Genomic DNA, 14,866 nt, shown 5'->3' with positions numbered 1-14,866 from the left:
GTCCTCTCCCAGCACCAGAGGGTCCACTAACACCACCACGACCATGTCCGCGTCCGTGTCCCTTACTAGATGTTTTCCTCATTGTTACCGTTCACCACAATAAGAAAAATATTATTTGGCCCAATGTATTGAATTCAAATTCAGGCCTTTTTTTACAGACACCTAACACTATCTGGCTATCTATTTAGGTACCGTATTACACTAATACAGGCACAGCAGTAATGACAGATTTAGCTGAATATAAATTTGAGGCCTATTATTTAGGCGCTGGGTGACAGGTATACGTTTACGGACAGAATTAGACTTGGATATGCACAGTAGCGTGTGTGTGAAGTTATTGAGAATGACCCTATCAGCACCTTGAATCTAATATACCCTTTTTGGGATAGATTTAAAGTAGGCCTGATACAGCAGAAACCACTAATTTAGAAAATTGCTAGGTTGGGAATTGTATTTCAACCCAGAACAAAAACTGTGCTTTGACGGACACAAAATAACTTGAGCAGCTACAGCAATAGCCACAGATTTAGCTGAATATAAATTTGAGGCCTATTATTTAGGCGCTGGGTGACAGGTATATGTTTACGGACAGAATTAGACTTGGATATGCACAGTAGCGTGTGTTTGAAGTTATTGAGAATGACCCTATCAGCACCTTGAATCTAATATACCCTTTTAGGGATAGATTTTAATAACCACACTATTGATGGTTAAATGGACTTGGTGGCAGCTTGCCCCTGATGTAGGATATAGGCAAAAAATAATCACACTATTGATGGTCAAATGGACTTGGTGGCAGCTTGCCCTTGATGTAGGATATAGCCAAAAAATAACCACACTATTGATGGTTAAATGGACTTGGTGACAGCTTTCCCCTGATGTAGGATATAGCAAAAAATAACCACACTATTGATGGTTAAATGGACTTGGTGGCAGCTTGTGCTGGCGCACCACAAGCCACAAAATGGCCGCTGATCACCCCAGAAAAAAGTGACTGAAAAACGCTCTGGGCAGCCTAAAAACAGTGAGCAATTGAATAGCAGCAGTTCAATGATCCACAGCTGTAGATCGATCACTGTCTTAAGTGTTTTGGAGGAATTAATCACTGCCTAATCTCGCCCTAACGTCGCAGCTGCAACCTCTCCCTACACTTGTAACAGCAGAGTGACGTGCAACGCTACGTGACCCAAGCTTATATAGAGGCTGGGTCACATGCTGCACTGGCCAATCACAATTGGAAATACAATTCCCAACCTAGCAATTTTCTAAATTAGTGGTTTCTGCTGTATCAGGCCTACTTTAAATCTATCCCAAAAAGGGTATATTAGATTCAAGGTGCTGATAGGGTCATTCTCAATAGTAGGCATGGCTGTGATGGCCTCTTGGTGCAAGTAGTATGACGCTTGTTGATTGGCTGCTTTGCAGCCTTTCAAAAAGCGCCAAGAAAGTGCCGAACACCGAACCCGAACCCGGACTTTTTCTAAAATGTTCGGGTCCGTGTCGGGTTCGGGTTCGCTCATCCCTAATCCTGACCACAGAAAATGTACAATATTTTGTAAATCTATGCTATTTCCTACTATCAAAACTTATTTCCATTTGTTCAATTTAGGCCTCATGCACATGACCGTTGTTTTATTCCGTGTCCGTTGTTCCATTTTTTCATGATTTTCTGCGGACCCATTGACTTTCAATGGGTCTGTTGAAAACTCGGCTAATGCACTGTTTGTCATCCACGTCCGTGATCCGTGGTTCCAGTCCGTCAAAAAAATATAACCTGTAATATTTTTTTCATGGAAAATGGTTTGCGGACCCATTCAAGTCAATGGGACCGTGAAAAAATGCGGAGGCACACAAGATTGTCATCCGCGTCTGCGCGTCCGCGTCCGTTTTTTCCTATCATTTGCATGGCAAACTTGACTTAGACTTTTTTTTTTACTTTCCTTCATGTCTGGTGATCCTCCAAAAATAAAGGAAGACACACGGAAACAAAAACGGAAACGGATCACGGAACAACGGAACCCCATTTTGCAAAACAGAACACAACAACGGTCGTGTGCATGAGGCCTTAGGCCTCATGCACACAACAGTGTTTTTTCACTGTCAGTGATTTGGCTTCAGTGGTCCGTGTTCGATTTTTCTTCAGTTGTGTTTCCTTGTGTCTTCCTTTTTTTTTGTCTGACGGGAAAAAAAAGAATGGTTAATGAAAAGTGTAATTTTATTGCACCAAGTTCTTGTAGAAAAAAACGGACACGGACGCGGACACGTATGACATACCAGTTGTGCATCCGTTTTTTTTTACGTACCCATTGACTTGAATGGGTCCGTCCTCTGTTTTCCACTGACGAGAATAGGACAGGTTATATTTTTTTGACGGACTGGAATCACGGATCACCCACGTGGAGACAAAACGGAGGACTATCAGTTTTTTTCACAGATCCATAGAAATGAATGGGACCTTCGCTAAACTGTGAAAAATGACGGAACGGACGCGGATGCACACAACGGTCGTGTGCATGAGGCCTTACTATAAGACTTGCATTGACCTTTTTTTCTATTATCTTTAGAACTTATTCTGACTCAGTAAATCAGGCCTTTAAAAAAAATCTAGGCTGCTCATTGGAGTCCATCTGAGCACACCCTTCATTTTTCCAGTTCAGTTTAAGAAATCAAACCTCCCCTCACTGCCTAGGGCAATTCAGAATAAATTATTTACAGCTTTATCATTGCATTCCATAAAATTCTAGTGACAATAGTTGCCAAAAATGTCCAGTGTAAGGCCTCTTTCACACGGGCATTGCGGGAAAAGGTGTGGGTGCGTTGCAGGAAACATGCACGATTTTTCCACGTGAGTGCAAAACATTGGTACCCAAACTCGAACTTCTTCACAGAAGTTCGGACTTGGGATCGGTGTTCTGTAGATTGTATTATTTTCCCTTATAACATGGTTATAAGGGAAAATAATAGCATTCTGAATACAGAATGCATAGTAAAATAGGGCTGGAGGGGTTAAAAAAATAATAATAATAATTTAACTCACCTTAATCCACTTGCTCGCGCAGCCCGGCATCTCTTCTGTCTTCTTTTTTGCTGTGTGCAGGAAAAGGACCTGTGGTGACATCACTCCGGTCATCACATGGTCCATCACATGATCCATCACTATGGTAAAAAATCATGTGACGGACAATGTGATGACCGGAGTGACGTCACCACAGGTCCTTTTCCTGCACACAGCAAAAAAGAAGACAGAAGAGAAGCCGTGCTGCGCGAGCAAGTGGATTAAGGTGAGTTACATTTAAAAAAAAAAAAATTTAACCCCTCCAGCCTTATTTTACTATGCATTCTGTATTCAGAATGCTATTATTTTCCCTTATAACCATGTTATAAGTAGAGATGTCGCGAACATAAAATTTTGCGTTCGCGAACGGTGAACGCGAATTTTCGCAAATGTTCGTGAACGGGCGAACCGCCATAGACTTCAATAGGCAGGCAAATTTTAAAACCCACAGGGACTCTTTCTGGCCACAATAGTAATGGAAAAGTTGTTTCAAGGGGACTAACACCTGGACTGTGGCATGCCGGAGGGGAATCCATGGCAAAACTCCCATGGAAAATTACGTAGTTGACGCAGAGTCGGGTTTTAATCCATAAAGGGCATAAATCACCTAACATTCCTAAATTGTTTGGAATAACGTGCTTTAAAAGATCAGGTATGATATTGTATCGATCAGGTAGTGTAAGGGTTACGCACGCTTCACAGTGACAGACCAAACTCCCCGTTTAACGCACTGCAAACAACCGCAAACAGTCCATTTGCACAACCGCAAACTCCCCATTTGCACAAGGTTGGATACCAAGCTAGCCTTGTCCTCACTGATGTCATTGAAGGTCTCTTCCTCCACCCAGCCACGTACAACACCAAAGGTCCCCGAAAGGTGACAACAAGCCCCCTGGGACGCCTGCTGTGTTTGGTCTTCCACCTCCTCAAAGCCACCTTCCTCCTCTGACTCCTCTTCTTCAGACTCCTCTCTCTGCGTTGCCTTTCTCTGCGTTATTATAAGGTGTGTTAAGTAGTACTATTCCTATCAGTTTAATCCCTGTTACGTCCCCTATCAGGGGACGTGTATGGAATAGATTTTAGGAACCGGGAGATGGAAAAAGATGCTTGGTCGGTCCTCCTACTTCCAATTTGGGGCACTGCGCGTGCAATGTACTGTGCCACCAGATAGGAGTGGTGTGTTAAGTAGTACTATTCCTATCAGTTTAATCCCTGTTACGTCCACTAGTATTATTATTATTATAAGGTGTGTTAAGTAGTACTATTCCTATCAGTTTAATTCCCTGTTACGTCCCCTATCAGTGGACGTGTATGGAATAGATTTTAGGAACCGGGAGATGGAAAAAGATTATTGGCTGGTCCACTTAGTTCCAATTTGGGGCACTGCGCGTGCGCCGTGCAATGTACTGTGCCACCATATAGGAGTGGTGTGTTAAGTAGTACTATTCCTATCAGTTTAATCCCTGTTACGTCCCCTATCAGGGGACGTGTATGGAATAGATTTTAGACAACCGCAAAGAGTTGTCAATAGTTGACACACTCATGACATAAATTTTATTCCTCTATGCGTCAATCTTGGTGTAGTGATGACTGTGCTGGTGCGCACGTTTGGGAGATTGCAGGCGATGGGGGTTTTTCAAAGCCTATGGTCATGCTGAGGTAGTTCAGTGACAGTTAAGTGACCCAGAAAACAATGATTCTGCAGTGTGGGCCCATTGTTGGCCTAGTAGGCTTTAATGATCACCTTAGATGATCACAAAGAAAATTAATGTTTTTTCTATGCAAAATTATCCAGCCAATCGCTTTTGGTCTGTTCACAATGAAGCAACGACCTTATCATCTGGGGTGTGCCAACACTGCCATTGCCAACACACTCATAGAGGTGGTCGCTTCATTGTGATACGCAAGTCCCTTCACCACAACAAGGTAACGATCATGAAGGGGAATTGACACATGTATGTGCTTTTTTTTTTTTTGCAGCCACAGTGCAGCACCAGAGGCCAGAAAAATTGATGTTTCCCAGGCAGAAAGTGCCCTAAAACATTGCGGCTTGAACCCTATTTGGTGGCGGATAAGTCACGCAAGTCATCCGGCATTCAGAGATAAAATACAGCAGCGTGTGGACCATTTATAGCCCAAGGCGGCTCATCTCATCAGGCCTTTTTTAGTCAAATGTATCGCCCACTGTCAGTCCCTTCGGGATCCATGCCTCACTCATCTTAATAAAGGTGAGGTAATCTAGACTTTTTTGACCTAGGCGACTTCTCTTCTCAGTGACAATACCTCCTGCTGCACTGAAGGTCCTTTCTGACAGGACACTTGAAGCGGGGCAGGCCAGAAGTTCTATCGCAAATTGGGATAGCTCAGGCCACAGGTCAAGCCTGCACACCCAGTAGTCAAGGGGTTCATTGCTCCTCAGAGTGTCGATATCTGCAGTTAAGGCGAGGTAGTCTGCTACCTGTCGGTCGAGTCGTTCTCTGAGGGTGGACCCCGAAGGGCTGTGGTGATGCGTAGGACTTAAAAAGTTCTGCATGTCCTCCATCAACAACACGTCTGTAAAGCGTCCTGTCCTTGCCGGCGTGGTCGTGGTAGGAGGAGGATTACTTTCACCTCTTCCCCTGTTAGATTCCCGTTGTGCTGTGACATCACCCTTATACGCTGTGTAAAGCATACTTTTTAATTTATTTTGGAACTGCTGCATCCTTTCCGACTTGCGGTAATTCGGTAACATTTCAGGCACTTTCTGCTTATACCGGGGGTCTAGTAGCGTAGCCACCCAGTACAGGTTGTTCTCCTTCAGCCTTTTTATACGAGGGTCCCTCAACAGGCACGACAGCATGAAAGACCCCATTTGCACAAGGTTGGATGCCGAGCTACTCATGTCCCGTTCCTCGTCCTCAGTGATCTCACTGAAGGTATATTCTTCCCCCCAGCCACGTACAACACCACGGGTACCAGACAGGTGACAACGAGCACCCTGGGATGCCTGCTGTGGTTGGTCATCCTCCTCCTCCTCAAAGCCACATTCCTCCTCTGACTCCTCTTCCTCACACTCCTCTTCCAGCGTTGCCGCAGGTCCATCCAGCGATGCTGATAAAGCTGTTTCTGGTGGTTATGGTGACCACAACTCTTCCTCTTCACGCTCATCTACGGCCTGATCGAGCACTCTTCGCAGGGCATGCTCCAGGAAGAAAGCAAATGGGATGATGTCGCTGATGGTGCCTTCGGTGCGACTGACTAGGTTTGTCACCTCCTCAAAAGGACGCATGAGCCTACAGGCATTGCGCATGAGCGTCCAGTAACGTGGCAAAAAAATTCCCAGCTCCGCAGAGGCTGTCCTAGCACCCTGGTCATACAAATACTCATTGACGGCTTTTTCTTGTTGGAGCAGGCGGTCGAACATTAGGAGTGTTGAATTCCAACCTGTCGGGCTGTCGCAAATCAAGCGCCTCACTTGCATGTTGTTTCGCCGCTGGATATCTGAAAAGTGCGCCATGGCCGTGTAGGAATGGCTGAAATGGCCACACACCTTCCTGGCCTGCTTGAGGACGTCCTGTAAGCCTGGGTACTTATGCACAAAGCGTTGTACGATCAGATTACACACATGTGCCATGCACGGCACATGTGTCAACTTGCCCAAATTCAATGCCGCCAACAAATTGCTTCCGTGTTCACACACCACTTTGCCGATCTCCAGTTGGTGCGGAGTCAGCCACTGATCCACCTGTGCGTTCAGGGCGGACAGGAGTGCTGGTCCGGTGTGACTCTCTGCTTTCAGGCAAGTCAACCCCAAGACAGGATGTGGAATAGCCCCTGGGGAGCTGGGGGGTGCCGTTGATGTGAAGCAAGACGCAGCTGCAGAAGAGGACTCAGCCGAGGAGGTTATGGAAGAGGATGGAGTAGGAGGAGTAGAGGAGGTGGCAGCAGGCCTGCCTGCAAGTCGTGGCGGTGTCAACAACTCCTCTGCAGAGCCACGCATTCCATGCTTGGCAGCCGTCAGCAGGTTTACCCAATGCGCAGTGTAGGTGATATACCTGCCCTGACCGTGCTTTGCAGACCAGGTATCAGTGGTCAGATGGACCCTTGCCCCAACACTGTGTGCCAGACATGCCATTACTTCCTTTCACAATCGAGTACAGGTTGGGGATTGCCTTTTGTGCAAAGAAATTTCAGCCGGGTACCTTCCACTGCGGTGTTCCAATAGCTACAAATTTTTTTAAGGCCTCAGACTTGACCAGCTTGTATGGTAAAAGCTGGCGGGCTAAGAGTTCAGACAAGCCAGCTGTCAGACGCCGGGCAAGGGGGTGACTTTGTGACATTGGCTTCTTACGCTCAAACATGTCCTTGACAGACTCCTGACTGTGGGCAGATGAGCAGGAACTGCTCAAGGCGAGAGACGGAGTGGCGGATGGTTGAGAGGGGGCAAGGAGGACAGCAGTGGTTGACGTGGCTGAAGATGCTGGACCAGGAGGAGGATGGCGGCTTTGAGTTTGTGTGCTGCTTACTCATGTGTTGATCCCATAGGCGTTTGTGATGTGCGATCATGTGCCTTTGCAAAGCAGTTGTACCTAGGTGGGTGTTGGACTTCCCACGACTCAATTTCTTTTGGCACAGGTTGCAAATGGCATCGCTGTTGTCAGAGGCAGACACACAAAAAAATTGCCACACTGCTGAGCTCTGCAATGACGGCATTCTGGTGGTGGCAACAGCATGCGTTGATTGGCGTGCTGTCTGGCTGACCCCGGGTGCCGATGCATGCAGTCTGACTGTGCCAATAGCTCCTTGCGACGACCTCCCCCTGCTTCCAACTCGTCTCCTCCTCCTCTCTGTCTCCCCATCTGAACTTTCCCCCTGTTCTTCTTCTCTTCGAGCGGGCACTCACGTGACATCCACGGACACATTGTCATCATCAACCGCTTCACTTGTATCTGACAACTCAGCAAAGGAAGCAGCAGCGGGTACAACATCATCATCATCACACCGTACGTCCATGTGTGTAATGCTGCCTGACTGAGACATATCCCTGTTATCTACATCCTCTGGCAATAATGGTTGCGCATCACTTATTTCTTCCAACTGATGTGTAAATAACTCCTCTGACAGATCAAGTGAAGCGGCTGTGGTGCTAGTGTTGGTGGTGGCGGCAGGCGGGCGAGTGGTAACTTGAGAGGTGCCCGAAGCTGAGCTGGAGGAGGATGGTGCGTCAAGGTTCCAAGCGGAAGCTGTAGAAGATTGGGTGTCCTGTGTTAGCCAGTCAACTATGTCCACAGAACTTTTCGAGTTCAGGGTACGTGGCCTCTGAACACTGGGCATTATTCTAGGGCCAAAGGGAATCACATGACCACGACCACGACAGCCCCTGCAGGGTGGCCTGCCTCTGCCTGTCATTTGTTTTAGATTGGTTTAGTTGTACTATGTGTGCAAGCTACTGTGACACCAGATATGAGTTGCACTGGTGTCACTATGCACTTGCAGCAGGGCCTTAAACACACAAACACGTGCAGGCAACTGACTGCTATTTATTCACCATCAAAATTGTTGTTTTTCTTTAAATGTAATCTACTGTGACACCAGATATGAGTTGCGCTGGTGACACTATGCACTTGCAGCAGGGCCTTAAACACACAAACACGTGCAGGCAACTGACTGCTATTTATTCACAGTCAAAATTGTTGTTTTTCTTTAAATGTAATCTACTGTTACACCAGATATGAGTTGCGCTGGTGACACTATGCACTTGCAGCAGGGCCTTAAAGAGGACCTTTCACTAGAATAAAAAATCTAAACTAAGTATACAGACATGGAGAGCGGAGCCCAGGGATCCCCCTGCACTTACTATTATCCCTGGGCGCCACTCCGTTCTCCCGGTATAGGCTCCGGTATCTTCATATGTTAGGCTCCACCCAGTGGAGCCCGCCGGCGTCTCTTTCTCCCATGCTGTAGCGCTGGCCAATCGCAGCGCTCAGCTCATAGCCTGAGAGTTTTTTTTTCCTCTCAGGCTATGAGCTGAGCGGTGCGATTGGCCAGCGCTACAGCATGGGAGAAAGAGACGCCGGCAGGCTCCACTGGGTGGAGCCTAACATATGAAGATACCGGAGCCTATACCGGGAGAACGGAGCGGCGCCCAGGTATAACAGTAAGTGCAGGGGGATCCCTGGGCGCCGCTCTCCATGTCTGTATACATAGTTTAGATTTTCTATTCTAGTGAAAGGTCCTCTTTAAACACACAAACATGTGCAGGCAACTGACTGCTATTTATTCACAGTCAAAATTGTTGTTTTTCTTTAAATGTAATCTACTGTTACACCAGATATGAGTTGCGCTGGTGACACTATGCACTTGCAGCAGGGCCTTAAACACACAAACACGTGCAGGCAACTGACTGCTATTTATTCACAGTCAAAATTTTTTTTTATTTTTTTATGTAATCTACTGTGACACCAGATATGAGTTGCGCTGGTGACACTATGCACTTGCAGCAGGCCCTTAGACACACAAACACGTGCAGGCAACTGACTGCTATTTATTCACAGTCAAAATTGTTGTTTTTTTTAAAAATGTAATCTACTGTGTCACCAGATATGAGTTGCGCTAGTGACACTATGCACTTGCAGCAGGGCCTTAAACACACAAACACGTGCAGGCAACTGACTGCTATTTATTCACAGTCAAAATTATTATTATTTTTTAAATGTAATCTACTGTGACACCAGATATGAGTTGCGCTGGTGACACTATGCACCAGGGAAAAAAAAAATAAAGCAGACATGTTCTAGCCCTAAAAAGGGTTTTTTGGGTTGCTGTCCTTACAGCAGAGATCAGATGAGTCTTTCAGGACTGTAGTGGACACTGAATACACTAGCCTAGCTATCGATTTCCCTATTAAATCAGCAGCAGCTACACTGTCCCTCCTCTCACTAAGAATGCAGCTTCCGAATGAATCTAAAATAGATGCTGTCCAGGAGGTGGGAGGGTCTGGGAGGGAGGGTATGATGCTGATTGGTTGGAATGTGTCTGCTGACTGTGAGGTACAGGGTCAAAGTTTATACAATGATGACGAATAGGGGGCGGACCGAACATATGTTCGCCGGCGGATAGTTTGGGACATCTCTAGGGAAAATAATAATGATCGGGTCCCCATCCCGATTGTCCCCTAGCAACCGTGTGTGAAAATCGCTCCGCATCCGCACTTGCTTGCGGATGCTTGCGATTTTCACGCAACCCCATTCATTTCTATGGGGCCTGCGTTACGTGAAAAAACGCACAAAGAGGAGCATGCTGCGATTTTCACGCAAAGCACAAGTGATGCGTGAAAATCACTGCTCGTGTGCACAGCCCCATAGAAATGAATGGGTCAGGATTCAGTGCGGGTTCCATGCGTTCAACTCACGCATCGCATCCGCACGGAATACTCGCCTGTGTGAAAGGGGCCTAAGGCTTTATTCACACAGTCAGTGTTCGGTCAGTGATTTCCATCAGTGATTTGGAGCCGAAGCCTGGTGTGGCTTTAAACACAGAACAGGTGCAGATCTTTCCCTTATACCTTATGTCTGTGGAGGCTCAATACTGTTTTTGCCTCACAATCACTGCTGGAAATCACTGACCAAAACACTGACGTGCAAAAAATGCTCAAGTCCTAGGGCAAGAGTCAGCAACCTCTGCCACTAGCATACTCCTTTCACTTCTATGGGAGTTCAAGCCAAACGAAACAAGCCGCATTCCGAGGTTGGAGGTAAGGGAATAAGATAGCTCGACAATAAGTGGGACGCCACCTAGAGCTTAATACTCCCGATTTACTCAAAATTTTGATAAGCCTCTGAACTGTATATAAGAACTATTTGGCTCTTTCAACCACTCGAATTAACCATTGCAAAGTATACAAGTGCACTATAGTTCCAAGAATCGACGATTACATCAACCGAATATTTGGTGACTATTTAATCGATGATTATATCAACCGAATATCTGGTGACTATTTAATCGAGAGCTTCGATGTATTATCGATAATTAGATCTTCTTGTGGTGAATTTACCAAGTACCCATATGCTGCCAACTTATGTGACTATCAGTTAAATCCACACCTCAAGTGATTTTTTACCCACCGTGATTTTTTTACCCATCGTCATTTGTGATGTTTTATCCATTTGTTTTTTAATTTCTGTACAATTTGCGCATCTTGTATGACCTTTTAATATTATGACTTTTTATTATTAATAATTGAACATAAATAAAATTGTTTGTTTTGAGCAGTCCTCCAGTATATGAGTGCCATATCTTTATTATTACATTTTAATTAACCCTCTGGTGTTTTGGAGTTAACACATAGATATTGAGCACCATCCTTTCCTACTGATTGGTAGAGCCACCCCATCTTGTGAACAATTTTACGCCACTTTTACAGACTGACAATAATACTCACAAAACCGAAGATAAAATAGATTTTAGATAAAAATTGTTAGGAAACATTCTTTCCTGTATATTTACTTGTATATAAAGTGCAAGTGCTGCCAAAAATTACAAGTAAGAGGCACTCCGATACAACCTGTATATCACATAAAGGAGGGCCTCATTCACATTGTGGTACAATTGTTCATGTAGTGGGACTCCTACACTCATAAAGCCTATGCACTAAGTGAAAGGGCTGCCAAAAATTACAAGGAACCGGCAGTACAATACACCCTTTGTTACACATAAAGGAGGGCATCATACCTTGAAAAATTATGATTGATGTCCTGCTGGTGACCCTCAAAAACATTTTAAGCAAGGGCCTGCTGATCTGACCATCTAAAACATTATGGCCGAGGGCCTGCTGCCGCATTGGTGACTCTAGATAACCTCGGGCCGATCGCAGGTCCCCGTGATGGCGACGATCCATTCAGATGTCTGGCCTATTAACTTTCAATGTTATTGTCAGCGCAAACCATAGTGACTACAGGTAACAGGGAATCAGGGTTCTATTCCGGAGAGGGAGCCTGAGAAACGGCTACGGCTACCAAATCCAAGCAAGGCATCATGCGCGCAAATTACCTATTTGGTATAATTAGGTGAGGGCCTACAGGTGATCTGAACCTGTAAAAGATTTTAGGTGCGGGCCTGCTGGTGAGCTGACCCTGTAAAAGATTGTAGGTGATGGCCTGCTGGTGAGCTAACCCTATAAAAAATTATATGCGAGGGCCTTCTGGTGAGCTGACTCTCTAAAAAATTATATGCGAGGGCCTGCTGGTGAGCTGACCCTCTAAAATATTATATGCGTGGGCCTGCTGGTGAGATGACCCTTTAAGAAATTATATGCGAGGGCCTGCAGCTGGGCTGACCCTGTAAAAAATGATATGCAAAGGGCATATATGCGAGGGAATTATATGCGACGAATAAGCATGTGTTAATATGATGGAAGAGGAGAAGGAGGATGAGAAAAGGAAGATTCAACCATATACACCGTGCCCTTGTTTGTGGTGGAAGGGGTGCATGGGAATACAGTGTATTCAGTACATTATAAACAACACATTTAAAGTGCCTTTATGTTCATCAGCTTTCCTCTGGTGGAGTCGAGAAGTCATGGTCAATCCAGGCATTTTCAGTTGAAAGGCAGATACGCTTGTCTCTTATAATGCCACCAGCAGCACTAAATACCTGCTTAGACAAAACGCTGGCAGCAGGGCAGGCCAGAACCTCCGAGGCGTACAGCGCCAGTTTGTGCCACGTGTCCAGCTTGGACACCCAGTAGTTGTAAGGCACCTGAGGGATCATTGAGGACGCTGACACGGTCTGCAACATTCTCCTTCACCATCTTCCAAAATGTTTCCCTCCTTGTGACACTAGGCCGCGCATTAAAGCAAGGGTGCTGGCGGGGTGTCATGAAACTGTCCCAGGCTTTGGAGAGTGTTGCCTGCCTCTGTTGTAACTGCTGTGTGTTCCCCTTGTCTCCCCTCCTTGGTTGGCAAAGGAACTACGGACTCTGCCGCCAGCGTTGTCAGATGGACATTTTTGGAGCAATTTTTCAATAAGGATCTTCTGGTATTGCACCGTTTTTCTCGTCCTCGCCACCAAAGGAATGAGAGATCAAAAGTTCTCTTTGTAGCAGGGGTCGAGAAGGGTGAACAACCAGTAATCCATGTTGTCTAAAATGCATATAACGCATGGGTCGTGGGAAAGGCAGAGTAACATGAAGTCAGCCATGTGTGCCAGAGTACCAACAGGCAAGACTTTGCTGTCATCATCAGGAGGATCACTCTCAATCTCCTCATCCTCTTCCTCCTCTTCTGCCCACCCACGCAGAACAAATGGAATTAAACTTCCATGGGTACTACCCTCTGTAGCGGAGGCAACCATCTCCTGTTCCTCCTCCTGGCCAACATGTGGAACGTTGAGTTCCAGCGCGTGCTCATGTCGCACAACAGCTGGTGAGCTGACAATTTCAAGCGCTTCTGCAGTCTTGACAGACCGGCTGAAGCTGTTGATGACTTGCGAAAATGTGCACACATGCGGCGCACCTTCACCAGTAGCTCAGGCAAATTGGGGTAGGCTTTGAGAAACCGCTGACCCACAAGGTTGAACACGTGGGCTAGGCATGGGATGTGTCTGAGATTGGCAAGCTCCAAAGCTGCCACCAAGTTGCGGCCATTATCAGACACAACCATGCCTGGTTCTAGTTTGAGTGGCGAGAGCCATAGCTCAGTTTAGTCTCTTATCCCTTGCCACAGCTCTGCGGCAGTGGGCTATTTGTCCCCTAAGCATATCAGCTTCAGCATGGCCTGTTGCCGCTTCCCCAATGTAGTGCTACACTGCTTCCAGCTACCGACTGATGACTGACTGGTGCTGCACACGGATAAATCGAAGGTGGAAGTGGAGGAGGAGGCGGAGGAGGAGAAGTGGGGTATGGAGCCACTAACGTAGGTGCTGGCGGAAACCCTGATCGATGTAGGGCCCGCAATCCTTGGCGTCAGTAGCACCTGTGCCATCCCAGGGTACGACTCGCTCTTGGCCTCCACAACATTCACCCAGTGTGCCGTCAGGGAAATGTAGCATCCCTGGCCGAATGCACTTGTCCATGCATCAGTGGTTAAGTGGACATTCCCAGTGACTGCGTGGTCAGAGCACGTATGATGTTACGGGACACATGTAGGTGTAAGGCGGGCACGGCACACCTTGAAAAATAGTGGCAGCTGGGGACTGCGTAAAGTGGGACGGCCGCCAATATTAGGCTGCGGAAGACCTCAGTGTCCACAAGCCTAAATGGCAACATTTCCAGAGCCAGAAATTTGGAAAGCTGCGCATTTAGTGCTATAGCCTGTGGGTGGGTGGCTGGGTATTTTCACTTGCATTCAAAGGCCTGGGGTAAGGAAATTTGGACATTGCTCTGGGACAATTAAGTGGATGCGGTCGCTGATGGTGCTTGTGAAGGTCCAGATGCAGAGCGGGAGGCATCCGGACTTGTGCCTTTGACAGGGAATTGGCCAGCACGTAACATAGGGGAAGAGGAGGCAGTGGTGTGACCCGCTGTCATGACCGGCGTCACACGAAGGGAGGGAAATGGGAAGGCCCTGTCCAAGGGAGAGGGAAAGGTGGTGACCCCTGACTCACCTTGAGGCTGGCACCTGACTGCCCTGACGTCCCTAGACGGGTTCCTCACCCGTACGCCGATCACGTACCTAAACCCTGGCTTTCCCTAAGATGAGCCCTACGTAGTGAACAAGGCGATGGGATCACTAGTCCGCACCACTGACACTAAAGGAAAACACCAAGGAGAGGACAGACAAAACAGACAAAACATATAATCCCAGGTGGGCTACAACAACAGACAACAAAAGCCCA

The sequence above is a fragment of the Bufo bufo genome, chromosome 1, assembly GCF_905171765.1.
Source record: "Bufo bufo chromosome 1, aBufBuf1.1, whole genome shotgun sequence".
NCBI classification, from domain to species: Eukaryota; Metazoa; Chordata; class Amphibia; order Anura; family Bufonidae; genus Bufo; species Bufo bufo.
This window is presented reverse-complemented; position numbering follows the sequence as displayed.